This window comes from Saccopteryx leptura, chromosome 3 (genome assembly GCF_036850995.1).
Source record: "Saccopteryx leptura isolate mSacLep1 chromosome 3, mSacLep1_pri_phased_curated, whole genome shotgun sequence".
NCBI classification, from domain to species: Eukaryota; Metazoa; Chordata; class Mammalia; order Chiroptera; family Emballonuridae; genus Saccopteryx; species Saccopteryx leptura.
In genome coordinates this window covers 364,618,625-364,644,559 of record NC_089505.1, presented here as the reverse complement: position 1 = coordinate 364,644,559, position 25,935 = coordinate 364,618,625, and positions in this window count along the sequence as shown.

The following is a 25,935-nucleotide window of genomic DNA, read 5'->3' as shown; positions in this document are numbered from 1 at the left end:
TGGCTCATGGAGCCCATTTCTGTGCCAGTGTCTGGTCAGACCTGATCACCTGGCCAGTCAGGTGTGGTGACGCCAGAGGGAATTACCAGATGGAGATGGAAGTGGTGCAGAAGGACACGCACAGTGGAGACCTGTGCAACCCACAGTCGGCTTTCTGCTTTCTCCACCAGTCGCGGTCACTGATCATTCTCTTGTGCGCACCGAGTCATTCCCCCTATCGTTGGCAGACATTGCCCGCTCCCGTTCTCCTTGCGGGGGACTTCAGTCGTTCTGACCCCCGTCTCCCCGTGCAGCACAGGCCCTGTGCACATCCCTGCCTTGTCGTCCAACATTCCGGCTCCCTGGGAAGCCCCTCCGAGGCCGTCCTCACCTCCTGAGCCTGGCCCGTGCAAACACAGACTTCTTTATCAACCAGGATTGCGGATCAAGCCAATTAATTAAGAAGCGTCAAGTAAAGGATGCACTGTCTAGAAGAGTAAATGTTACTAACTTACCTTGAGAAGAGAAAAATGATAAACTGTCCTGTTTCCACAGCCCCAGGGAGGCTAACTGGCAATCGAAAGCTAATTTTCTATGTCAGTGTTCTTTCCTGGAGAAAAATAACTGGGTTGCACAGGAGGCCGAGAAAGGTAGGTGCGTTCTCACAGAGGAGCTGGGCAGAGCGGGACGTGGGTTGTGGAGGTGTAAGGGAACGGGACTGGAGTTGGACGGAAGGTCTTCGGGTAGCTGAAGGGATGTTACCCACCCAGAGGAAGGAGCTGGCAGGCTCGGTGATGTTCAGGGTAAGAATTGCTCTCATACCAGGAAGCCATTTCCAGCTGCCTGAGCCCTGTGATGGGTTCAGAAGGTGACACATGAAATAGCAAACTGTTTTAGAGTTATTCAAGCAGGGGCTGTATATCACCAATCAGGGACACTTGTAGAGAGAGAACTTACAGAAGTATTTCAAAAGTCCTTGAAAATATAAAATGTGATATGTGACATTTAACCTGTCCCCTTCCAAAGTGGAAGGCATCGAAGCTCATGACCTATTCCTGGGCATGAGCTCAGAGGGTCAGAGAACAATTCCTCTCTGGTCCTGCCTGAGAGCTTGCCACCTCAGGTATCAAGAACAATGTAAACTCTTCATTTTGCAACATGAGTTCAGAAGCTTTCAGAGGTTGCTTGCTGTTAAAACTCCCACCACTAAAAATCTCTTCCATTTAAGATGTGGGCCCATTATGCAGCTGGCCAGCCACACACAGGAGCCCTTAGCAAGGTAACTCTGGGTGCCTTGAATTCGACTTCCTTATCTGCACATTAGGAAGACGAATGAATGTCCTTGGAGATCTGCTCCCGCTCTGAGAATTCATATCGTTCTATGATACCATAAATACACAGAAGATGTTTATATAAAAAGGAACTTGGCGTGGACACCTGCAGAAGCAGCAGGCTCTGTGAAGAACCGAGATTGAGGGATCGTACATAAATGGGGACAGGGGATAGGTAAAGCCGTCGCAATGGTCTCCACACTGTTACTGTTGGGACTGGAGGTGCAGACGGGAGAATACTCAAATAAATGATAAACTCTACAAGGGGCCGTCCATGTTATTTTATAGATTAATTATCTGCTTCGTAAGTTAAGTATCTAGTCCACAGTGGGCATGCAATGAATATATGTTGGCTTGAGTGCTATTAAATCTGCCCATTGCCTTAGCCAAAACCAAATGACTCAGGATGCCCAGAGCGTGGTATGATTTCTGGGTTTTCCTGTGATTCTGATTTGGTTTCTTGGCATGTTCTTGGCAACCAAAAGTCTTTACTGCCAGCCTAAGCTGAAGGGGGATATTAGGAAGATGTGACAGGCAAGTTCATGGATGTTAGAGGTAGGAAACAATGTGCCATTAGGGACTGGAAATTGGCCACACAGTGTTCTGCATAGTTCCAGGGTCATAGGGTCCCACATTTCGGTTTCTTTCTATGATATTGCTCCATTCTCCTTCTGTCACTGTGCATCTTGCTCTGTTGGGTCACATACTGCAGGTAGGGACTTAGCATAATGCTCACAGGAATGTGGGACTCACAAGCGTCCCTTCAGACCTGCAAACCCTGTGGGTCGCTCTAGTTCTCCAGGCACCTGTATTTTAATCTGCACAGTGAAGACAATACCGATGGTACAGTGTCATGAAGAAAAGCAATACTACGAGTTCAACGTTTGGTCTGTAGCTGGATGCTGGTTTCTTACGCCTCGGGGTGTCTATTGTAGGGGAACACAGAGTAAAAGGACTGGAGGCGGAAAGAGCAAGAAATAGGTCCTGAAAACTACCTGGCACAGTGATGAGGCATTCAGATGACTTCAAGGTCAAGGAGATCTTTGAGGTCACAAAAGGAAATCTTGAAGTCCCGATACAATCCTTTCTTCCTCCACATGAGAGTTTTTCTGTTTGTCACATAAATGAGAAAAGAACCAGTACTTATCTCAGGACAACTCATAAGAGTTTTATTTCTAAACACCCTTTGCTCCAGATGTGAGAGCTAGTCACATTTTTATTACTGCTGGGTTTTGTCCCATCACTGGGGCTGTCACATGAGTCAGCTGGTCCTGGGAGTGCCACCATGCAATGGATTGATGGAGGCAGAGAAGCCAATTCTGCCTTGTTTTCATTTTCCTGATGAAGCCAGCATGTAGGGGCAGCTGGAATGCTGGTGGAAAATTCCATTTAGACAAAAAGCCAAGCTGAGCTAACTGGACCTTCTGAGTCTCTAACAGGAAGCCACTGTGCTCCCTTTCAAGATGGCTGCCTGCAGACAGGCTTGGCATGCCTCTATCGGCATGAGCCAATGTTTTCTGTGCACTGGATGGACCAGGCACTGTCCTAGGTGCTTCATTTAATCTTGACATTAACCTAGTGAATTAAGCACTAATAGTCCCACTTTATGCAACAAATAAATAACACCTCAGAGGTGTTAAGTGACCTCACTGAGGTCACACTGCCAGTCAGTGGGGCAGCTGGGATAAAAACCAGGTTTGTTTATCTTAAAAGTAGAAGCCTGCCCCTACAACGGGCTGTCCTTCTAAATGACTAATGAGTTGCTTTCCTATATAACTCTGATTAGACGTTTATAAAAGCAGTGAAACAAAAAAATATATATGTAAAATAAAAATAAAATAGCAGATAGCTAGTATCGCTGACCTGTGGTGGCACAGTGGATAAAGCATTGACTTGGAATGCTGAGGTCGCTGGTGCAGAGTCCTGAGCTTGCCCGGTCAAGACACATGAGAAGCAACTGCTGTGAGCTGATAGTTGATGCTTCCCACTCCTTTCTCTCTCTTAAGAAAAGAAAAGAAGATGGCTGTTATCAAGGAAATTGAGCCTCAGTGAAGTTCTTTAAATTATCCAGTCCCAAATTCATGGGCCCCTCATTTCTTCCTCTTATAGTTAACAAGTGCCCCATGTCGGTTTGCACCGGGCTCTGGGTTGCGATGGGCTGACACATACGGTACTTGCGACATCAGCTTGAGCAGAGTACTAATACGGCAGAACCCAAAGCTCGCTCAGGGAGGCCACGGGCTCTGTTTTCTCCCCACAGCGCTTTATTGCCAGCAGTAAAGTAAAACGTACTTCAGCGCCGAGTTTTCCAAGTTACTCAAACACTCTGCCTGGTCCTGCACAGATTCCTGGAGCAGGTTAAGAGCAGGTCCGGGGAAAGTCATTCGCTTTCACTGGGGAGAGAGCAGTAGACAGGTAGCCATTAACTGCAATGGTTTTGGGCATTACGTCAGTTTCTCGGGGGATAGGGAATCCTGCTGAATTGGCTCCTACGAGTGTATCTGACGTCCACTTCTCTTTCACGGTTCTCAGCACAATTTTACCAGTAGAGATTGTTTCTCAGGGCAGAACTTGCTACTGCCAGAGAAACAAAACCCCTTTGGTTTTGGGGGGTGGGGAGTAGGAGAGAGAGAGGCCAGGAAGTACTTTTCTAGGGAGATTTAAAAAAAAAATCAATTCAGAGCATGCTAGAGCTGAAAGGGACCTTAGATTCGGCTAAATCCAGTCCCCTCATCCGACAAATGAGGAAACTGAGGCCCAGAGAAGGGAGGTGACCAATTCAAGGGGAAACCTTCTTCTCCAGGGCAGAGCTGAGAAAGTAACTCTAGTCTGTCCATCTGGAAAACAGAGACTCTCCTAAGTATTTCAAGTATAAAGTCATTTAATAAAGGAAATTATTACCATATGAAATAATGTAAAGAACTCAAGGAGAAAAGGTTAGGAAAAGCTATTGACACTTTGTTTTACTGCTAACTTTCAAAGAGGGGGAATACATATATATCTTCTTTTTATAAGGCCACCAATAGCACTGGATTGGGATCCCATCCTTATGACCTCATTGAACCTTAGTCACCTCCTAAAAGCCCTATCTCAAAATACAGTCACATGTCACACTGGGGTTAGGGCTTCAACATATGAATCTTGGAGAAAACAGAATTCAGTCCATAGCGCCAATTTTATATTTTTCCACCACCCTGTTAGTTACTTACATTTTTTCTATGTCAAAGGAGACCAGGAGAAGCTAAGCAGCATGAGCAAAGTCACATAGCTAGTAAGTGACACAGACAGATTTAGAATCAATGACTGACTTCAAGGAACATACTTACCTCTCTATTCACAATCTTCATTCATATTTATTTCAAAATAAGTTCTCCTTTGGCCAATGTGAATTCAACCAGTTTGGCATTTAAATTAAGAAAAGAAATGAGTGACAGCCATTCTCTTAATTCTTTGACCCCTTGACCCTTTGACACTACATCTGTGGTTGGGGTCTGGGTCTAGAGTTAAGGTCTGGGGTCAAAGGCCAACAGTCAATGGTAAAAGGTCAAAGGTTAAGGGTCATAGGGCTCAAAGTTTGTCTTTAATAAATAGTGATTAGCACACTGCCATCCAAGTTTAGGGACCTGTGCTTAGTTGATAGTGAGAATTTTTAGGTGAATAGAATTAAAAGCGAGTGGCTCATACATGAAACTGGCAGAGGTTTTGAAACCAATTTGGACCAGCTTTGCAGCTGTTAAGAAGGTTGAAGGGAGTCGTTGTGTTTGCCAGGATCATAAACTGGCATCACATAATATATAATCTTTTTCCCAGAGACCCAGAGACTTTTATCAGGGGTTTTTGGTGTTGGAAACTAATCCGCTGACCACCATGTGGGCCCCAACAGCAGGGTTCTTCTGTCGCTAATTCATTGCCTGTGGCCCCAGTACCTGGAAAAGCAGCAGGCATGCAGGAATTTCTCCATACTCATTGTTGCATAAAAGAATGAGTAAATAGGCACTCAACAGTTTTCAGAAGGAACACACACACACACACACACACACACACACACAGCACTTTCCATCCACTCACTCACTCACAAACATTTACTCAGTGTCTATCATGTTCTTGGCTTTATAACATCACTGTTGAGGGGCAGATATACAGTGGGTACAGGTCCTGCCATCAAGGAGCTTCTGGACCAAGAACGGGAACAAACACAGGAGAAATGACAAGGGACCAGAGAAGAGGTAGTTAGATGATGTCAGAGGAGTTTGATGGAGAGAGACATCACTTTTAATCAGTGGAACCAGGGTGGTGGTGACATTTCTACAGACCCTTGAAAGATACTATACTTGGTTACTCTATTTAGGAAAACAGCCAGCCACTCATGGTACAGGAGTTGGGATTAGAAAAAAAAAATCATGCAAGTAAATGGTCAACTGCATAGACCAACTGTCTAATAGCTTAACTGAGTCACTGATTCAATCAAATAATCAATCTGGTCTGGCTACTAGTGCTTCCCTGGCAAATGAGAAAGTAGCCAACCAAGCCCAAGAAGATCTGCTTCCTCTCTCTGCCCCGAGACTTCTTCCTTCAACAATTCATTAAAACCCCTCGTCTGTGCCAAGTTCTCCCCGGATTCCTCTCCTCCTCTCTCCTTCATTAAAACAGTGATTACGCAATCCTCTTCCTCTGCCCAGGGCTCATTCTAAAAATGTCCTCTGCAAATGCTGCCGCTTCTGCTGACTGCCACGAGGAGCCAGCGGAGCCGGCGGGAGCCGGCGGGAGACAGCGGGAGACAGCGGGAGACAGCGGGACCTCTTCTCCGGAGTCTGGGTTGGCAAAAGGCTTCGTCAGGGTCACTCCCAGCCTCACTTGCAGAGGCGAGCGGGAGTCAGAGGGGGAGGAGACAGGCAGGCAGTGAGGAGCAGACGAAGTGGCAGTGGAAGGGCAACTGAATAAATAAAAATTAAAAAACAGTTTGCTGTTTAAAAACTATTCCTTTTCATTTTGCAAGAACTAGTTCAAAGTATGCATACCGAAATCCTAGACAGATGAAAATGCTGAGTTTGAGACTTTTTTGGGGTTGGGGAAGGGAGATACATGGTCTTTTAGAGCACCCAAGAAGCTCTGCACCCTGTGGTCTGAGACGCTCGTGGTGCAGAGGAAGACACCCAGGGCCCCGGACAGGGGTCTGGCCTGCTTGGGGCAAGCGGCTGGTGGGGAGAAGACCGCAGTGGGCTCCAGGCTTTCTCTTCCTTGTCCCCTGTGTCCCGTCTCCCTCAGGGAGCCGTGGGAGATGGGCAGGTGCCTGGGGGAGGCCCAGGGCCACTTTGTTCACAGGTGGGGCTGCTCTGCCGAGCTGCCTCCTGGTGGATGGGCACCCCTGGGCACAGTGTCCAGAGCCCAGGAGCAAATGCTGGATGGGAGACAGGAGGGCTCTGGTTCGGGCCCCTGAGAAACCAGCTCATGAAGAAGACAGGGCGTGTGTGAAGGAAGGAGGGACCCGAATGAAGTCGCTGTCCTGCGGTGCAGAGAAAAATGGGAACAAGCCCACTCCCATGGGTGACAGCAGTTGCCATCTTGAAGTCCCCCAAACTAAACCACACAGAACAGCCCCTCAAAGTCCAACTTCTCTCCCATGTTTGAAACCCCTGAATTCTCCCAAGGGCCCTAAACCCTTCTCACATCACAATCTCCAACCTCCCAGAAGCCCAGCACTCACACATGGAGCGACTTGGATGGCTTGTCTCCAGGCTGGGGATGGTGAGCTCGCTTCCCTTTGTCCTGGAAAGTAAGGGCCATTCAGGCTGCAGACGCTCTCTCCCCGCCTCACGTTCCCTGTGTGGCTGCTCCCTCGGTGTCTATCGGGCTTCAGAGGACCTGCCGGGCTCTCTCCCACCCAGCCTCGCTCCCCTCTGGCTCAGTGACAAGGTCATTTCTGGGGAAACGCTTCCTTTCTTGGACACACATTTAGGGGAAGGTGAGTACAAGTGTCTGGAAGGGGACACGAGCCCCTCTGAGATCTTTCCGCACTTCGCCCCCCATTGTACTATAACTGCCCCTCTCACTCTTGGGGCTAACTCTCTATGGAGGAGGCAGGGCTCACTCCAGATGTGGACAGGGGTGGCACTAACTTCAGATGCGTTACATAACTCATCACAGGTTAGACAAAGGAAGTGCCAACAGGAGCCCAGAAGCTGGGCAGAGCTGGTCCTGAGCGGCAGTGCTCTCACACGACGGTTTATTAGCCTCAGCTAAAGAATGGCAGGAAGCCCCAACTGCGGTGGTAGCTCATTGCATAGTAAAGCTGTCCTAGGAATGGAAGAGCTGTTCTTTTACACCTGACCACGTATCTTTTTTTTTTTTTTTTGGTATTTTTCTGAAGCTAGAAACGGGGAGACAGTCAGACAGACTCCCGCATGCGCCCAACCCGGATCCACCCGGCATGCCCACCAGGGGGCGATGCTCTGCCCCTCCGGGGCGTCGCTCTGCCACGACCAGAGCCACTCCAGAGCCTGGGGCAGAGGCCAAGGAGCCATCCCCAGCACCCGGGCCATCTTTGCTCCAATGGAGCCTCGGCTGCGGGAGGAGAAGAGAGAGACAGAGAGGAAGGAGGGGGGGAGGGGTGGAGAAGCAGATGGGCGCTTCTCCTGTGTGCCCTGGCCGGGAATCGAACCCGGGACCTCTGCACACCAGGCCGACGCTCTACCACTGAGCCAACCGGCCAGGGCCTGACCACATATTTTTTGAAAGAAGGCCTTAGTACTAGGTGTGGAGGGGAATTTGTACTAATAAAGTCCCTGCTATATGCAGGGGCCACGTCACATATCTTTGCAGATGGTCCCTCCTGGTTCTTTCTCAGAGTCCACTATTACCTTCCCCTCACACACGGTCCCTGGGAGGGAAGCTGGCTATTCCAAGTTCACACAACTGGGCAGTGGTAGAATTAGAATTCAAAGCCCATCCGGTCTGCCTGTCCCCTCCAGGAAGTTAAGGAAGAATATCTTTGTCCGGAGAAGAAAAAGCAAGTTGGTTTGGTAATGGAGAACCCTAGTGCTTTGCCATTTCAGGAACTCCCCTGATGTCCAGTCCTGAAGGTCTCCCATCATCTCCTTCAGTGACTAGGACTTGGGGAGGGACAGTGGGACACATTGTGGGTGGGAGAGCTTAGGAAATACTAACTAGCTTTTGCAGAAACCAACAACTGCTATGATCCTGGGCTATTTGCCCCAGTCATTGCGCCGAGTCCTGGCATTGTGAGAAGGCAGTTACAATTACAATTTGAAACAAGTAAAACTAGAGGAAATAGAAAGAAATAAAGTGGAGAAGCCCAGGCTCAAGACGATCTTTCATTCTGAGCCACTTTCTCTGACTCAGAATGAAATCAGTGTTTCCTCCTCACTTTCTGGGGCGTGCATAAGGGCTTCTGGGACGCTCTGCAGCTCCGTCATTGTCAGGGCCGCCACCTCCTGGCTCATGGAGAGGGAACAGGTGTGGGTGGGGAGAAAGTCCAGATCCCTAGCTCGTCTGTGCTTACCTCAGCTTTAACAATCTCTCTCCTTCAAGGCAGGCTCTGGTTCTGGTTGGCAAGATCTCAGTACATCTTCTCCTTGACTAGCAGGTCAATTGAGGGGCTGCTCAACTTCTGGCCTCTCCTTCTCAGAACTATTAAAAACTGGATTCCTCAGTCCTCTGACTTCCCCTGGCTTTATTGATCCAAATGCCTCAAAGATTTAGTCCATAGATAATGGGATTTGTGAAAACAAAATTATAGAGGTCATAGCAGCTCACTTTATTTTTTTGTCCATCTGTGCATCCATCCATTTATTTATCCATCTATCTGTTCATCCATCTGGCCATTCATCCACCCATCCATCGACCCATCCATCCACTCATCCTCCCATCCACTCATCCATCACAACCCCCCTGAGTGTCTATCCTGTGTTAGCTAGAGCAACACAAGCTCAAAGCGTGAAAGGCCTGAGTTTGAAATGATCTGGGCCTATTTGAAGAAGAGAAAGGAGACGTGTTTGGAAGGAGGGAGCTAGGGAGGGTTATCAGAGAGGGAGGCAGGGACCACCATGGTAAGGATTATGGATTTCAATCTAATAACACTTGAATGTCCTTGCAGAGGTCTAAGCAGAAGGCACTCTGAGCTGATTCTGTTTTAAGAAGGCCACTCTCGCTTCTGCTGGAAAGTAGATTACAGGGGCAAGCCTATCAACAGAGAGGCTAGTTAGGAGGGCACTGCCACAGCCCAGGCAAGACGGTGGCTTGACTCGAACGAGGGGGCAGCAATGGTGTTTGCAGTAAGTCCTTATATTTGGGATCTAATCCGTAGGTAGAGCTAACAGGGCTCGCTGATGGGCAAGGAAAGAAGAATGATATTAAATGTTTGGCCTGAGTCACTGAGCAAGTGCCAGAGCCATTGTCCAAGACTGGGCCAGCCGGAGCTTGGGTAAGGTTAGAGAATCTAAGGTCCTTCCAGCTCTGACTGTCCTTGACCCTCGGTAGAATCCAAAAGCAGGTGCAGCAATGGCTCCCCATTTAACCTGGACTTTATTTTAGGCTCGTCTTTGGCGAGCAGCTGCTGCCGTCACAGGAGCGGAGCTGGAGTGTGCATGAGGCCCTGCTGAGACAGAGAGGCGAGGACCCCGGCATCTGGGCCAAGTGTCCACACCGACTCACTGAGCCAGCACGGGAGGAGGCAGTGACGCTCTCCGGAGCCGCATCTCACATGGTGTCCTGTGCTGCCTAAGGGCACATGGGGATTCATTAGGAGATGTCAAGAGGCACCTTGAATGCCTTGGAAAAATCCTGGCAAGAGCGATCGTCACCACTGTAATCACTTCCGTTTATGCGGAGGTTCACTGTGTCTTTGCACATAGCATCATACCACTTGCTGTCCACTGTAACTTAGAACCAGAAGTCCCCAAGATGGAGAAACTCTTACTGACATTATATAACACGCCTAAGAATAGTCAGAGGGTTATGAAGAAGTAGGAAGATAAAGGGAAGGAGAGAATAGAGAAATATTATAAAAAAAAGAGAAGTTGCATGTAGGGATGGAAGAGTGGGCTAATATTTGCTTTTAAAGTTTTAAGAGAGGCGATTATCAGCAGACGTATTTGGAACTAGACAGAAGGGAATAAAAGTTCGTCACAATGCACTTGATAAATAGCTCAAATCTCCGAGCCTCTGCCTGTCCGTCTCTGAACGTCTTTTCCTTTGTTCGCTTTGCGAATGCCTGCTCCTCCTTTAAAACCTAGCTCTGATGTTATAAGCTGACAGCCTCCACGGTAATTTTCTCACTTCAAAGTCTCTTTCTTTCAGAAATTTTTCTTCCCAGGAAAAGGGACAGGCTTGGGGAGGCACGTTTTTACTGCTGCGACCTCCATAGCTTCAGCATAGACACCTGATTCGGGAAGAGTCAATTGATCAACAAGCCAGTGAGAAATCTTTCTCTTTCCTGGGAGTTTGAACTAACGGGACCCAGAGGCTATGGGACCCTTTGGGTGGTGACTTGGGAGATGAGCAGTTACGTGGAGGTAAAGCCAGAGTCAGCACATAGTGAGTCAAAGGCCTGTCTCAACAGATATTATTTATGGAGATCAGGAGTCATGAGCAAGCAATCGAAGCCAGACTATACCCATCGTTAACTTACAAGCATTGGCTGAGTGTCCGGATTCCACAGCCTGGCTCATTTAACATCTACCCTACCTGCCTTCCAGCGTGTCTCCCTGTTCGAAAAGGACTGGGAACTACACACTGCATCTTCAGATTCCTTTGAAGGCCACATTATGCATTTGATTGAGGCTCTCTGTCAAGGCAAGATGAAGCAGGCAACAGACCAAGAGGAAGGTAGTGAGTGAGCCAGGTGAGGTGTCCCCAGAGGCAGGAGAGTGGATTTTTGGCACACATGGTGGCTGAACTAACTGACTCTCTACGATGTGAAGTCTTATCTTCTGGTCTCTAGTAGACATGCAGAGGGGTAGGCAGCTGAGCTATAGTAGGGTCTCCAATAGAAAAATTCTTCTTTTCTGCTGGCTTAGTTGTTCCCATTGGTAAAGCATCGATGCTTGGGACTTCTCTAAGCAATATCATGCTGTATAATGACTTCCTGATTGAACTAGATAAGGTGTATTCTGTGGTTTCAAGCCAAGCACCCTGACTCATACAAGAGTTAGTATTAGGTGTGGGGACAAGCGACAGATCTTCATAGGAAGGGGGCTCTGGGGTTGCGGGAATCTGGCCAGGTTGTATTGGAGACAGCAAAGACACGGTGGGCAGTTGATGGAACTACGGACTGTGCCCCGTGTCAGAAAAGGCAGTGAGATGACCGCGTGGGGTGTGCTCTCAAATGAAGGGCCTGTTCAGGGGAAAGCTTTGCTTGACTTGCTGGCTGGTGCTGTGCAGTGTCCTGAGACTTAGCTGCTCAGAGTGCAGTCCATGGGAAGTCAGCCCCAGCATCGTCTGGGAGCGCGGGGGGAATGTACGGTCCCAGGTCCCACCTTCGCCCGTTCCGTCACAGCCTGCATGTGAACAGGGTCCCGGTGTTTCGTGGGAAAGAGCAGTGGGTAACGTACTCCACACTATGCTGTCAAACTTCATTTAAAAAAAAACTCCGACAAGATCAAATGGGGACGGAGTCTAACGTTGACACCATTTAGGTGTGTCTTTTCTTTTTAAAGATATATAAGATTCTGAATGCAAAATGAGATATGCAAATATATGTCTATTTTGAGGGAGTATGCACAAGTGAGGAACTCTGAAGCTTAAGTTTCATTAGCATCCTAAAAACTGCCTCTGGCTCAAAGTTTTATATATATATATAATTTATATACTATATATTATATATAGTTATATATTATATATTATATATAGCTATATATATATAATATATATATATATTATATATATATATCTGTTAGTCACAGGGCCAAGGAAAGTAATCCGGTGGGCTCTTCTAGTCCACCTGGGGTCGGAAGTCAGGATAGCACCAGGATAGCACACTTCACGTCCTAGGATGCTCTGCTCTGCTCTGCCGCAGTCCGGTTCATTCAGTTCGACCTGCACATTAGAATCTCTTGGGGAACTTGTAAAAAGTACCAATGTCTAAGAGGTTCTGAGTCAAACTGGTCTGGGGTGAGGCCAGGGCATTGGTGTTTAAAAGAGTAATCTCCCCAGATTTGAGAACACTAAAGTATAATCACATAAAGAGTGAACATAATCCTCACGCCGAAAGAAAACACTGCACATTTCAAACCCGTCCCTGGGGTCATGGCCGGTAGGTATGGAACATGTGTTACAACCTCTAGTTGACTGTCCTTGGTCTAAAAGGAACAGATATTTTCAGAAAGACCTTTTGTCCTTTATCAGGAGGGACAAAGCTGTATTGTCTGAAACCTGGGGTATGAGGCACTGGTAAGTAAATGTCTAAAGATGGCCCTGGAGTATTGCTCACCTCTTCGTAGCATGCCAGGACCACTAACTTAAAACGTGCTAGTACCAAATTCAAATGCTGCCCCATCCGATTGCTTTGCCTGTAACCCACCTAGGTGTATTTTTAGCCATTCAGAGCCTGCCTGGTTTGCCGACCTCATGAAGCCACACCCAATGCCTAGCTATAGATAGGACGGACTCCATGGCTATAGCAGACCCTGCAAGGGCTGCGGGCCCTTGGAGCTCCCTGACTCAGAGACGCCTCACCTTGCGGTGCAACAACTTCCCCTCCACGCAGGTCCTCCCTCCACATCCGCTCTCCCTCAGGTGAGGGCTCTGGGTGGCGACTCTGTGTCAGTTATCCCTGCAGGGTCTCTCGCTTCGAGGCACTGGCCCTCTCAAGCAAACCGGACAGCTGCCCAATAAAGCCTGTGGTGTAATACTGGAATACTGCCATCTCGCGGTCCCATCTTTTCCTCCATCATCCCCCAAATTCTCGGACTCGCTACAGGCGCACGTGTGGACGGGGTAGAATCAGCTGAATTTGGAGCTGTCATCGGTAATGTCCGCGTCGTAACCCCCCGTGGGAGCGAGGGCTGTGCTGAGGCTGTGGCCATCCCCACTGCTACAGTTTGATTCACAGAAAAATCCAGATACTACTGTTGATAACACAGCCCCGAAAAGGAAGGAGACAGAATTTTGTGCTGACAGGGAGCCCTGTATCACTCGACTCTATAATACTACAGCTTTTTACAAAATTGGAAGCCATGTAAATGTCCAATAATATCAAAACAAAAGGGACAACAGCTTTTGCCCAAAAATTTGAGCCAAAAAAGGTATATGTAACAGGAAAAATTTGGAAACAACCAGTATCCAACAACAGGAAACAGCTACATCTATTACAGTACACTTGATGTTTGTGAAAAGCATAGCAACTGGACAGTCTGATTGGGTTATACAGTTAAATGGTAAAAGCAGGCTACAGCAGCATATTTTCAGTGTGATCTTAATGACAGAGAAGACTTTAAAAACTCAAGATTTTTGTTTCTTCTCTGCCTCCCTGCCCCCACATTTTTTTAGGTGAGAGGAGGGGAGATAGTGAGGCAGACTCCTGCATGTATGCCAACCAGGATCCACCTGGCAACCCTGTCTGGAGCCAATGATCAAGTACCGAGCTATCTTTAGCGCCTGAGGCTGAGTGATGTTTGGACAAACAGAGCTATCCTCAGCTCCCAGGGCCATGCTTGAACCAGTCTGTGGGAGGGGAAAAGAGGGAGAAGGGGGAGGGAGGGAGAGAAGCAGATGGTCACTTCTTCTCTGTGCCCTGATGGGGGATCGAACATGGGATGTCCATATGCTGGGCTGACACTCTATCCACTGAGCCACTGGCTATGGCAAACCAGTTTGTTGTTGTTGTTGTTCTTGTTGACAAATTTTGGAGGTCAAACACATTTTAATTGTACAATAGAAAGTAAGCCTTGATAACCTTAGTATGTATGGACTGGATATACCTGCTCTGATCTGCATTTTTCATTTTCTTGTTTGGGGAGGAACAAATCTGATGACATGTGAAGTTCCATAAAAACATGACAGACACATCCATTGCATTGCTTAGTCTCCCTAGAGTTTTAACAGAAATATTAAAAAAAAAAAATACTTGTCATGATTGCATTTCTGTTTTTTGCTGGTTTCCTTATTTAGGGGTTTTTCTTGTGCTTGCTTAATATTTGTTTTTGTTATGAGAAAAGAAAGTAGAATTTTTTAAAAACCGCTTCACTGAGGTATGATTGACATGCAAAAGGCTATACCTGTTCAGTGTACACCATTCGATGAGTCTGGGGATAAGTATGTACCGAAAAACCATCTGACATAATTTTTCTCGAGTACAGTGATCATAAAATGGCTTAAATACTTGCTTTATAATATGTTTCCTTGTTGTTTCTTTTACCATTCTTTTTTCTTCTGCCTTGGCTTCTCTCTCTCCACTTTTATCATTAAAAATCTAGCCCTGGCTGGTTAATTCAGTTGGTTGGAGCGCTGCCCCAATAAACTAAGGTTGCTGGTTTGATTCCTGGTGAGGAATCAACCAAATGAATGAATAAATACCAGTAAGTGGAATGACAAAATCAACGTTTCTCGGCCCTGGCCAGTTGGCTCAGTGGTAGAGCATCGGCCTGGCGTGCGGGGGACCCAGGTTCGGTTCCCGGCCAGGGCACATAGGAGAAGCGCCCATTTGCTTCTCCACCCCCATCCCCTCCTTCCTCTCTGTCTCTCTCTTCCCCTCCCGCAGCCAAGGCTCCATTGGAGCAAAAATGATGACCTGGGCGCTGGGGATGGCTCCTTAGCCTCTGCCCCAGGCGCTAGAGTGGCTCTGGTCGCAAAAGAGGGACACCCCGGAGGGGCAGAGCATCACCCCCTGGTGGACAGAGCGTCGCCCCTGGTGGGCGTGCCGGGTGGATCCCGGTTGGGCGCATGCGGGAGTCTGTCTGACTGTCTCTCCCCATTTCCAGCTTCAGAAAAATACAAAAAAAAAAAAAAAAAATCAACGTTTCTCTCTCTCTCTTTCTCTCTGTCTCCCTCTCTCTCTAAAAAAATAATTAAAATTAAATCAATCGAAACAAAAATCTAAACGAAATTATTTGGCACTCTGTGCAGAAAATGTAAATGGTAAGTGACTAAGACACTGCCCTTGCCTTCTGGAACATTCAGCCAAGTGGGAGAGACATGGCATTGGAAAAGGAACCAATGGTCACCTTTGCCAGCTCTGTGCTAGGCCTGGGCTACGTACAATATCCACACTTCACTAGGGCTTTCTCAGGCATTATTATTGCCCTAATATAGATAAGAAGCTGAATGGTTTTGTTCAAGGTCACATCTCTGGAAAACAGAGGCGCTGGGATTCCAAATGTGCCATTGACGTATCACAGCGCCTCAGTTCCAATGAGCTGACATGGTTGAGAAGACTAGCACTGGCCAATGTGACAAAACTGGCTTTGTTGTCGGAGTCCAGAACGTAAGCGCCCTGCACTTGATCCACTGGACCCCTGCATCCCAAACAGAGGGGTGTGCTTGGAGGGCTTAGGGGGGGGCTATTACTGAGGAACACGGTGAGCATGTCTCTGCTCCTTGTGAGATATGAAATCCAGCTTCTCACGTACAGGTTCTTTTTTTTTTATTTTTCCAAAGTGAGAAGCAGGGCTGGGGCGGGGGGAGGCAGAGAGACATACTCCCGCATGCGCTGGACGAGGATCCACCCAGCATGCCTACCGGGGGGGGGGGGGCAATGCTCTGTTCATCTGGGACGTTCCTCCATTGCAACTGGAGCCATCCTCAGTGCCAGGGCCAACTTTGCTCCAATGGAGCCTTGGCTGCAGGAGGGGAAAAGAGAGACAGAGAGAAAGGAGAGGGGGAAGGATGGAGAAGCAGATGGGCACTTCTCCTGTGTGCCCTGGCCAGGAATTGAACCCAGGACTTCCACACGCCGGGCCGATGCTCTACCACTGAGCCAACCAGCCAGGGCCTTCACGTACAGGTTCTTTATATCTAAAGAAGTCACTTCGCTATAAAATGGATAATTGAACTAATTAATGGTGCACCTAGTTTTCTTTAAATTTGTTAAACCAATATTTTATAGGTTTGGGGGGAAGCTATAACAGTTTCTAGGTTGCCCCAAGAAACAATTGCACATACTTTTCCAGAGGTCATACCACTGATGCCACTGGTTGCTTCAAAGCTTAAACATTTAAGGAATTTGGTGCCAATGGCTGGGGCTTGAATGTCCTCCTTCATGTGTGTAGCTGAGAGTCTTTGGGTTGCCAAGAAAATGCTTTTTCAGGCAGCCATAAGAAGGAGAGAGGCCACTGGGAGGATTCCTACAGGTTGGGATTTTGCTGACCTGGGGTGCCGCCAGGAGCCGCCCGGATAAGGAGACCGCTACTTTCGGTGTTTCTCAGGGGTCTCTCTCTGGGCACCTCCATTTCTCCCCGTTCATGCTCTCCTCATTAGTAGCTCCCAATCGCCTTTACCACAAATTCTACAGGGACTCATATAATGGCTTCACGAATCATTCCCTCCCTTGATCAGTCCTCTGCTCCAGGACCTTAGGGGACACTGACCAGTCCACTGATGGCATCCCTCCGGTCATATTTCCTTCCTGGGTCAGTAGGAAGTGTTCCCACAACAAAGACTGTGGCCGTGCTGGTTTCCTGAGCAGGGAACGGTGGGCATGTCAGTAGTTTGAGCCGGAAAGGGGGTGGATACCTACAGCGCTGCATTTAGTACCCTAATATGCAGCTAAGGCAGGGGGCTGGGGTCCTACCCCGCGGACCCGGAATCTGCGTAGCACAGAGGAGGAACCTGTAGCCTCTGGCTCCTGTGTAACTACTTAGGAATTTTGTTTGTTTCTAGTAAGAATGGAGGAACACACGCTTCTTAAAAATTAAGCTTGCTCGCCTGACCAGGTGGTGGCGCAGTGGATAGAATGTCGGACTGGGATGCAGAGGGTCAGGGTTCGAGACCCCGAGGTTGCCAGCTTGAGTGCGGGCTCATCTGGTTTGAGGAAAAGCCCACCAGCTTGAACCCAAGGTTGCTGGCTCCAGCAAGGGGTTACTCGGTCTGCTGAAGACCCACGGTCAAGGCACATATGAGAAAGCAATCAATGAACAACTAAGGTGTTGCAACGCGCAATGAAAAACTAATGATTGATGCTTCTCATCTCTCTCCATTCCTGTCTGTCTGTCCCTGTCTATCCCTTTCTCTGACTCACTCTCTGTCTCTGTAAAAAATAAAAAAAATAAAAATTCTACCACATCAAAAATTAAGCTTGCTCTTTGTTTTTTATTTCTTGCTTGGTTCCATCCAATGGAAAGTCACCATACATGCTTACGGAGAGGTAGCAGATACCCAAGTTACAGGGAAACAACGCGACAATTAAAGCAATTCTAGAATTAGTTGATGGAGTTTGTGCTTCTCCCTTTATAGAAGAGCATATGGTGGACCAGAAAGGAGACATGACTTAGCCAAGGTCACAGTCAATTAGTGGCGAAGCTGTGAGTCAAACCCGAGTCTGCTGACTCCTTGGGGTCCCTTGAACCTCATACTGTGGGCATATTTGGCGTGTTGGACATTGGTGAGGGAAAATCTTGGCTTAAGCTGGTGGCATTTGGCAGACTCTCCTCGTCTTCTCTGTTGACTCAGATCTGGGACAAGCTGCCTCCCGCTTTCCCTCCACACTGGCTTGGGCCAGCTGTGGGTCCCCACTGTGAGGTAGCTCTGTGGAGGAGGGGAGCCAGGCATTTCCATTTCATAGGCCACTAGCTCTGGGAACTGTAACTTTGTGTGTCCTTAGCCCCCCACATCTCATATCACCTGCGAGGTTGGTGGGGGGGCTACGGTCTGAAAAGCTGGGTGCACGGAGCCAGTTAATGGACCACATCTCATATCACCTGCGAGGTTGGGGGGGAGGCTACGGTCTGAAAAGCTGGGTGCACGGAGCCAGTTAATGGACCACATCTCATATCACCTGCGAGGTTGGGGGGGAGGCTACGGTCTGAAAAGCTGGGTGCACGGAGCCAGTTAATGGAGCCGGATTTGGCTGGCTGAAAACTTTCCATCGGCTACTGAGAACCTCACCCAGAGACACGCTGTCCTGGTTTTGACTTTCTTCCCCTCCCACAGTCCTTGTTCATACCCTCTTCTTGAAGGTGAGAAAGGCACAGGGAGACAGAGGTAAACTAGGGGACAGGTAGGGAGACAGAAAACATATGTATATAAGAAGCCAAAGAGACTCTGCAAGACAGAGACAGACAGAGGACCAGAAACGCAGGAGGAAAACACACTAATTCAAAGGGAAAAGAAAAAAGATAGAGATGCAAGAAATGTAGAAGAGGTGAGACCATAGAACAGAGTTTAAAACTCCCACCAAACCCTTTCATGGCGTCACTAAGGAGAACAATCCCCCTAGGTCACCCTGAACTAAGCCCTAGGGCCAGTACCCAACACCAGAACATCCAGCTCGCTCTGTGGGAAGCATTTAGTTCTTTGCAACCAAAGATGCTCAGTATGTCTGTATTGAGGAAATGAATGAGAGCTGAGATGGTCAAGGGACTTCAGCCGTGTCCGGTGAGCCATGCTTAGACTTGGTAATAGAATGGAGAAGAGAAGCCTCCAGAGATCCTGATCAATAACTTCACATATTTTGAGGGCTATCATTTGGATTAATGATTGGATTTGATATATTTGCGCCTCGGGGATCAAAGCAGGACTAGTGGGTAAAAGCTCCAGGTCGCTAGATCTGGAATCAATAGAAACAGCCCACACAGTCAGAGAAGCACAGTCCTCCTCTCTGGAGGTTTGTAAGGAACCTCTGAGCGACCAGTGGGAAGGAATGTTAGAGCCGGAATGGAAGCATTAACGTGCAGCAAAAACAGACGGCTTTGGGGGGAAATTCTACCTAGCTCTGAAGACTCCCAATAACTAGTGGTCGTCTATGAATGGGTGGCAGGCCATCCATTGTCTGCTGGAACTGGGTAGGAAGGGTATGTGTGTGCGCGTGCGCGCGTGTGTGTCCGACTATCTGTGATCGGTGTAACATAACAGGACCTTTCTTCCTTGCACAGGGTTGGGTGGACATTGACCCATGAGAGGAGCTTGAGCAAGGTGAGGCAGGCAGAAGAGGAAGGGGGACCGTGCTTGCTGGAGGCTGTGATGGCCGGTTTGCTGGCTTCGCAGACCTCTGCACGAGCTCTTATTCCACAGCTGCGGCTGAAGGGCAGGTTCCTGAGCCTCACTCAATACTTACTAAATCACAATCTTAGAATTTGAGAATAATTTGGGAGGAAACAGTCAAGATCCAGAATAAAACTGTTCTTAAGAACTTCAGCACTTGGGCAGTGGGAGAAAAGGAAGAGATAATCACAGGTGACATGGGGAATACTGATACAAGTACGCTGGCTCTGAGTAAGAGTCAGTACTGACAATCACCCTCAGACACAGAGCTTTACTAGGAGGCCTGGGTTCAAATCCTGGATCCTCCATTTACTATCTGGTGAACCTGGGAAAGTTCCTTAACCTTTCTGATGCTTTCTTGTCTCCAGAGGGGACAGTAAGGTCACTCTCACGGGATTATTTCCTCTACCCATTTATTCACCCATTAAACATTTATTGGTGCGACAGGCCATTCAGTATTTTTATTTGTTTGTTTTGTTGAAAGAAAGAAAGGCAGAAAGAGAGAAACAGAGAGACAGGAATTTTGAGGTGTTTCTGTATGTGCCTGGACTGGGGATTGAACTGGCAACCTTCACGCTTTGGGATGACGCTCCGACCAAGCAAGCTATCCTGCCGGGGCTGCTATTCAGTTTAAATTATAGGCCCATTGTCTTTTTTTTTTTTTTTTTTTTTTAACCTGTCACAGGGTGGTGCTAAAGGTCAGGTGAACAATATCTGTATTCCCAAACCCACTGCTGTGCAGAGTGGTGAGCATTGCATGCCGGCTAGCACCCTGACACTCAGCAATGGACACCTGAGTCCACCTTGGCTGATCTTCGGGCCCTGTTCTCTCGGATATGCTGATTGGATTAGGGACAGGTGGGTGACCAAGCAAAGCCAATCAAATCTATTCTCTGGGGTTGCCAAGCTGGGGAGAATAAACCTGAGCTGCCAGTGCCACATTTTAGCACCCGGAGAAAACTAAGCTGTAGAGCAGGGGTTCTCAAACATTTTACACAGGGGGCCAGTTCACTGTCCCTCAGATCGTTGGAGGGCCGGACTGTAAAAAAATACTATGAACAAATCCCTATGCACACTGCACATATCTTGTTTTAAAGTAAAAAAACAAAATGGGAACAAATACAATATTTAAAATAAAGAACAAGTAAATTTAAATCAACAAACTGACCAGTATTTCAATGGGAACTATGCTCCTCTCACTGACCACCAATGAAAGAGGTGCCCCTTCTGGAAGTGCGGCGGGGGCAGATAAATGGCCTCAGGGGGCCACATGCGGCTCTCGGGGCAGTAGTTTGGGGACTCCTGCTGTAGAGTGTTGAAGGGGAAGATATTTTTCTCCTCCTCTCTATGCGGTGAGGAAGGAATTTTCCCTAAACACAGTCTTGGCTTTTTTCCACCCTTTACTCACTCTGCCCCGGGCAGCCGGACTGAGTCACGTGACTGGCAGATGTGGGAAAACTGTCTGACAAAAGACACCCTACATCAGTGATGGGCAATCTTTTGAGCTTGGTGTGTCAAAATTCGCCAAAAAGCCGAGCATAACTCGGGTGGTGTGTCACTTTGAGAATAAAACCATAATTTTGTGATATTTATAGTTTAAATAACAAAAATGTATAATTGTAATATATAACTGTATTTAATAAACCAAAAACTAATTATTTAACTTACCTGCTTAGTGACTTCTTTGTTCATCTGTCAGTCGGTTTCTTTTGTTGGTCTTGATATTATTTAACTTGTATGGGGTGCCATGAACTAAGATAAGTGAAGGGGAGGGGGAATTCTTTAACTAACCTGCCTATTAGTGACTTTTTGTTGCTGAATTTTATTGGCTAAATCTTCAATTGAAGGTTGGTATTTTGTACACTTCAAGCAAGCGCTACTAACTTCACCTGTCAACCTGTTTCTTTTGTTGGTTCTGATATTATTTAATGCTAAGAATAAGGTCTCACAAAAGTATGTACAGGGAAAAATTGTGAGTAAAGCCATTGCTATATTTTTCAGGGTGCTAAAAGTGTCTGGTAATCGGTTCCAGGCACTCCAAATTTCCTGTTCGTAGTGGCACTCCTCTTGATTCTCCAAGCGGCACCTTTCCAGATTCTCAAGCTTTGACCTCAAGTTGACAAACACCTGAGCCCAGATGCTGTCTTGAGATTCTGCAAGTTGCATCTTATGTAAATTAAGATGGCTGCCGCTATTTCTAATGGTGGGAAACGGCACCCAAAGCACAGGCCCTCGCCTCTCCCAGCCTCCCCCTCACTTATCTCAGTAATGATGGTCAATTAGAAATCCATGACACCCCAGAACAGTAGATTGGGTGATGGTTGCTGTGGTTATGTGGTTGCTGGTAATGCTGATCACAGGGCCTCCAGAGATGTGTCCCCGGTGGCATTCAGCTGCTCTCTGCTCCACCAGCCGGAAGTGAGGTCCAAGATCCCCTAAGGCCTAACCGGAAGTCCCAGAACTAGACGCTCTGTGCCGAGTTCTGTTGTTTTGGCCTACAGACCTCTGGCACAGAGTATCTACACTACAGCAAATGTTTTCTCCTCGACCTGCACCTGGCTGTGTAGGAGCCGAGGATGAAATGTCCTTCTCGGCATGTGGCTCCATACTTCTCTGGTATACTGCCGCATGTGGCCGCGTGTCATCGAAAATGGCTACACGTGTCAGTGCTGACACGGCCCTACATTGAGGATCATTTTTAGCTCATGTTTTAAAAATAGTATTTGCAAATAGAAATTGTTATAAAACTTCTGAAGGGCCATTTAAATCTAGAAAAAATGTACATATTTTTGAAACTGAATCATTTTAAATCTCAAAGTTTGCATCCTAAAAACAAACTTAACATGTGTCCTAAGAACAAAATTAGCCTGAAAGAGTCTAAGAATTCCAAAATTAAATTTTGTACACCACTGGAGTTCTCATTTTATAGTTTGCTCAGGTTTTCTCTTGATTTATTGAATATAAATATCAACGTCTTTATGATGGCAAGCTGCATTTTCAATAATTGCTACTTCCTAACATCCTCACGTATGAAGGTTTTGGCACTTAATCTGTTAATAGGTTGGTTGACTGTTGCCAGTTTATTTTGAACAAAATGCAACTAACATTTAAAGGTCTTTCAAGCAATATAATGCAAAACTGACGACAGAAACAAAGAAAGTTTCACTGAATAATTTTTTTTTTATATTCAATATTAGCTCATGGGCAGAAAAACTTTTATTTTGGTCACTCTTTCTGTGTTTATATCAATTTTTTAAATAAAAAAAAAATGCAGCCTTGAAAATAGTGCAGGGGTTTGTTGTTGTTGTTAAAATGTTTAAGAAGTGACACTGAGTTGAAAAATAAGGTGTTCTTTGAAAAAACTGATTGAAGTACATAACTCTATATGAAAATATTTAGGTTACCATATTTTTCACTGCATAAGATACACTCCCCCCCCCCCCAAAAGTGGAGGGGAAAATGTCCGTGTATCTTATGGAGCAAAAAATATGGTATTTTATTAAATATTTTAACACACCATTTGGTTCAAAATATTTTTTTTCTTATTTTCCTCCTTAAAACCCTAGGTGTGTCTTATGGTCAAGTGCATCTTATGGAGCAAAAAATACAGCAATTTTCTATGTTTAGATCATAGGGAAGTTATTATAATGCACCTAAGTATCAATTGTTTTCATTTTCATAAGATTACTCTTTTTAAATGAGTTTTCAGATAGCATAATTTTTTGTCTCATATCTTTCATCAAAAAAAAAAAATATTTTGGCCCTGGCCAGTTGACTCAGTGGTAGAGCGTCAGCCCGGCGTGTGGAAGTTCCAGGTTTGATTCTCGGCCAGAGCACACAGGAGAAGTACCCAACTGCTTCTCCACCCCTCCCCATCTCCTTTCTCTCTGTTTCTCTCTTCCCCTCCCGCAGCCAAGGCTCCACTGGAGCAAAGTTGGCCCAGGCACTGAGGATGGCTCCATGGCCTCTGCCTCAGCTGCTAGAATGGCTCCCGCTGCAGCGGAGCAACACTCCAGATGAACAGAGCATCGCTCCCTAGTGGTCATGTGGGGTGGGTCTTGGTCAAGCACATGTGGGAGTCTGTCTATCTGCCTCCCCACTTCTCACTTCAGAAAAGATATATAAATAAATACATAAATAAATAAATGAAGATGTCAAATCACTGAAATAGGTATCCGTTGAGCTCCGCTCCTCCAGGGCAGAGTGGGGAGGCCGCTCCCTCCTTTTTGGTCCCTTTTCCCCTTGGAAGGCAGCTGCACGCACAGACCAAAAGCCCTGCTGTCCCTTCTGACCCTGTCAAGCCTGGGTGAGTACATCTCCCTGTTTCCTATTTCTTCAGCTCAGTCTCATTTGCTCTTCATAGCGTGCAGCATCCTCTCTCCTAACCTTTCTCGGTAGTGGAGACAATCTTTAGGTCTCCCCTGACGTGTTTGTGGTTGTTTCCATTCTTCATGTGTTCAGAACCCTCCAGAAGGAGGAAAATTGCTATTACTTGGGAGTGCCCAGTGGAGACCCCTGCGGAGTGCAGATACGCAGCAGCAGCAAATGGAAACGAGGAGGTGACAAAGGGAGGGAAGGGCGTGCCAGTCCCTGCAGCTCTTGTGCTGGAGGCTCCTGCTTGTATCTCACAAGCTACCTGGGTATTCCTTCCGGCTGTGTCAGCTTGTATATTTATTTCCCTTTCACTCATCCTAGTCCGAGGTGAGTTTTCCTTCAATAAGAATCGAAATAGTTCGAAAACAGTGAGTTGCTTTTTCCTCTTGAAATAATGTTTGTGTAGCTCCAGACGGGGTGCCTGGGATAAGTTTAGCCTCCTGAAGGAGAGCCCAGCGTGCCTGGCTCTGGGAAGCAGGAATGATGAGGAACTTGGCCAGCATCAGTAAAACTGGCAGGCTAAACTCTTTCACTTGTAAATAGGGTACAGTCTCAGAGCCTTCACAGGACTGATGGTTGGTCTGCTACACTTACCAGAGAATAATAGAGAAGTGGAGAATTTTAATTAAATTCCCAGAAATGTACTTGTTATTAATAGCTATTTGAAATACCTCTTACCTCTATCCCCAAATCCTTTTCCCACAGTGATTATAATAAGAGTCGGTTCTGTGTTGAGCTAGAGACCATTAACTGATGGTCTGTGATGGACTGCGAAGGATGCTGTTCTTTCTCTCTTTGATCCCCCCGCAGGGTTTGGGTTTTTAATACCGAGTAGCTAATAGACGCTGCTAGACATTGTGCTAAAGGCTTTTATACACATGTTACAACTTCATTGTCACAACAGTGCCGCGATATATATAGATAATTACCCTTGACTTAGAGATTTGGGGAATTGCAGGAAGATGTCAAAGCTGAGGGAGGCCAGGTGACTCTTCCCAGCTGGTAAACGGCAGAATTGAGCAGAGACCCGTCTGTTCCCAAGGCTCACGTGCTTTCCCGGCACTCCTGGCTGCCATAGGGAGCTGCCTGGGGCACTGGAGGTGACACATGGGGCTGAGGGTGGGGCAAGGGGGGGGATCCAAGGGAGGCTGCTACCAGAGAAGCCCTGCTTTTTCTCTGTGATACCTTGAGATTCTGCTTCTGAAGACCAATTTGTAAACCATGCCTTCTGGCCCCCTTACTGAGAGAGGGCACAGCTTCTAGAATAAAGCCTGTGACTCAGAGGTCTAGGCAGCTGATTTTGGAGCAAAGAAAAGAATAACCTTCATTCCTTCACTCGCTTCCCCTAGTAAACATTATGAAGTCCCCCTGGTGTGCTGTGGAAGAACAACAACAACAAAAATAGAACAGAGGTTGCGAACTGGCAAGCCACATGCTGTATTTGTCCTATAGACTTGTTTTCACTGGTCTAAGGAATGTTTTATTGAAAAATGCAAGGCAGTCTTTAAAAGCAGAATGATTTCACGTGAAAACTTCTTTTGGAGAGTTTTATTATGATTGTCTTTAGGTGAGAGGAGGCGAGATGGCAAGGCAGACTTCAGCTCGTGCCCCAACTGGGATCTACCTGGCAACCCCATCTGGAGCCAATGCTTGAGTACCGAGCTATTTTTAGTGCCTAAGACTGAGACACTGGGACCAACTGAGCCATCTGCAGTGCTTGGGACCATGCTTGAACCAACTGAACCACTTGCTATGGGAGGAGAAGAGGGAGAGAAGGAGAAGAGGGAGAGAAAAGGAAGAGGGAGAGAAGGGGAAGAAGAAGGGGAGAGGAGCAGATGGCTGCTTTTCCTGTGTGCCCTGACCAGGAATCAAACCCAGGGCGTCCATACACCAGGCCCATGTTCCTCCACTGAGCCACCAGCCAGGGCCTGAAGAGTTGTGAATTCTGGCGGTGCTGGTCACACATTTATTTCCAAAGAGCAGCATTTGGCTTTCAGGGCACAGTGCCCCATCCGCTCGCAACCTGGCAGGGGTCGCCACCACGGTTTATGCTCCCCAGCACTTAGGTGAAGTGTGTCAGCTGTCATTTGTCATTACACAC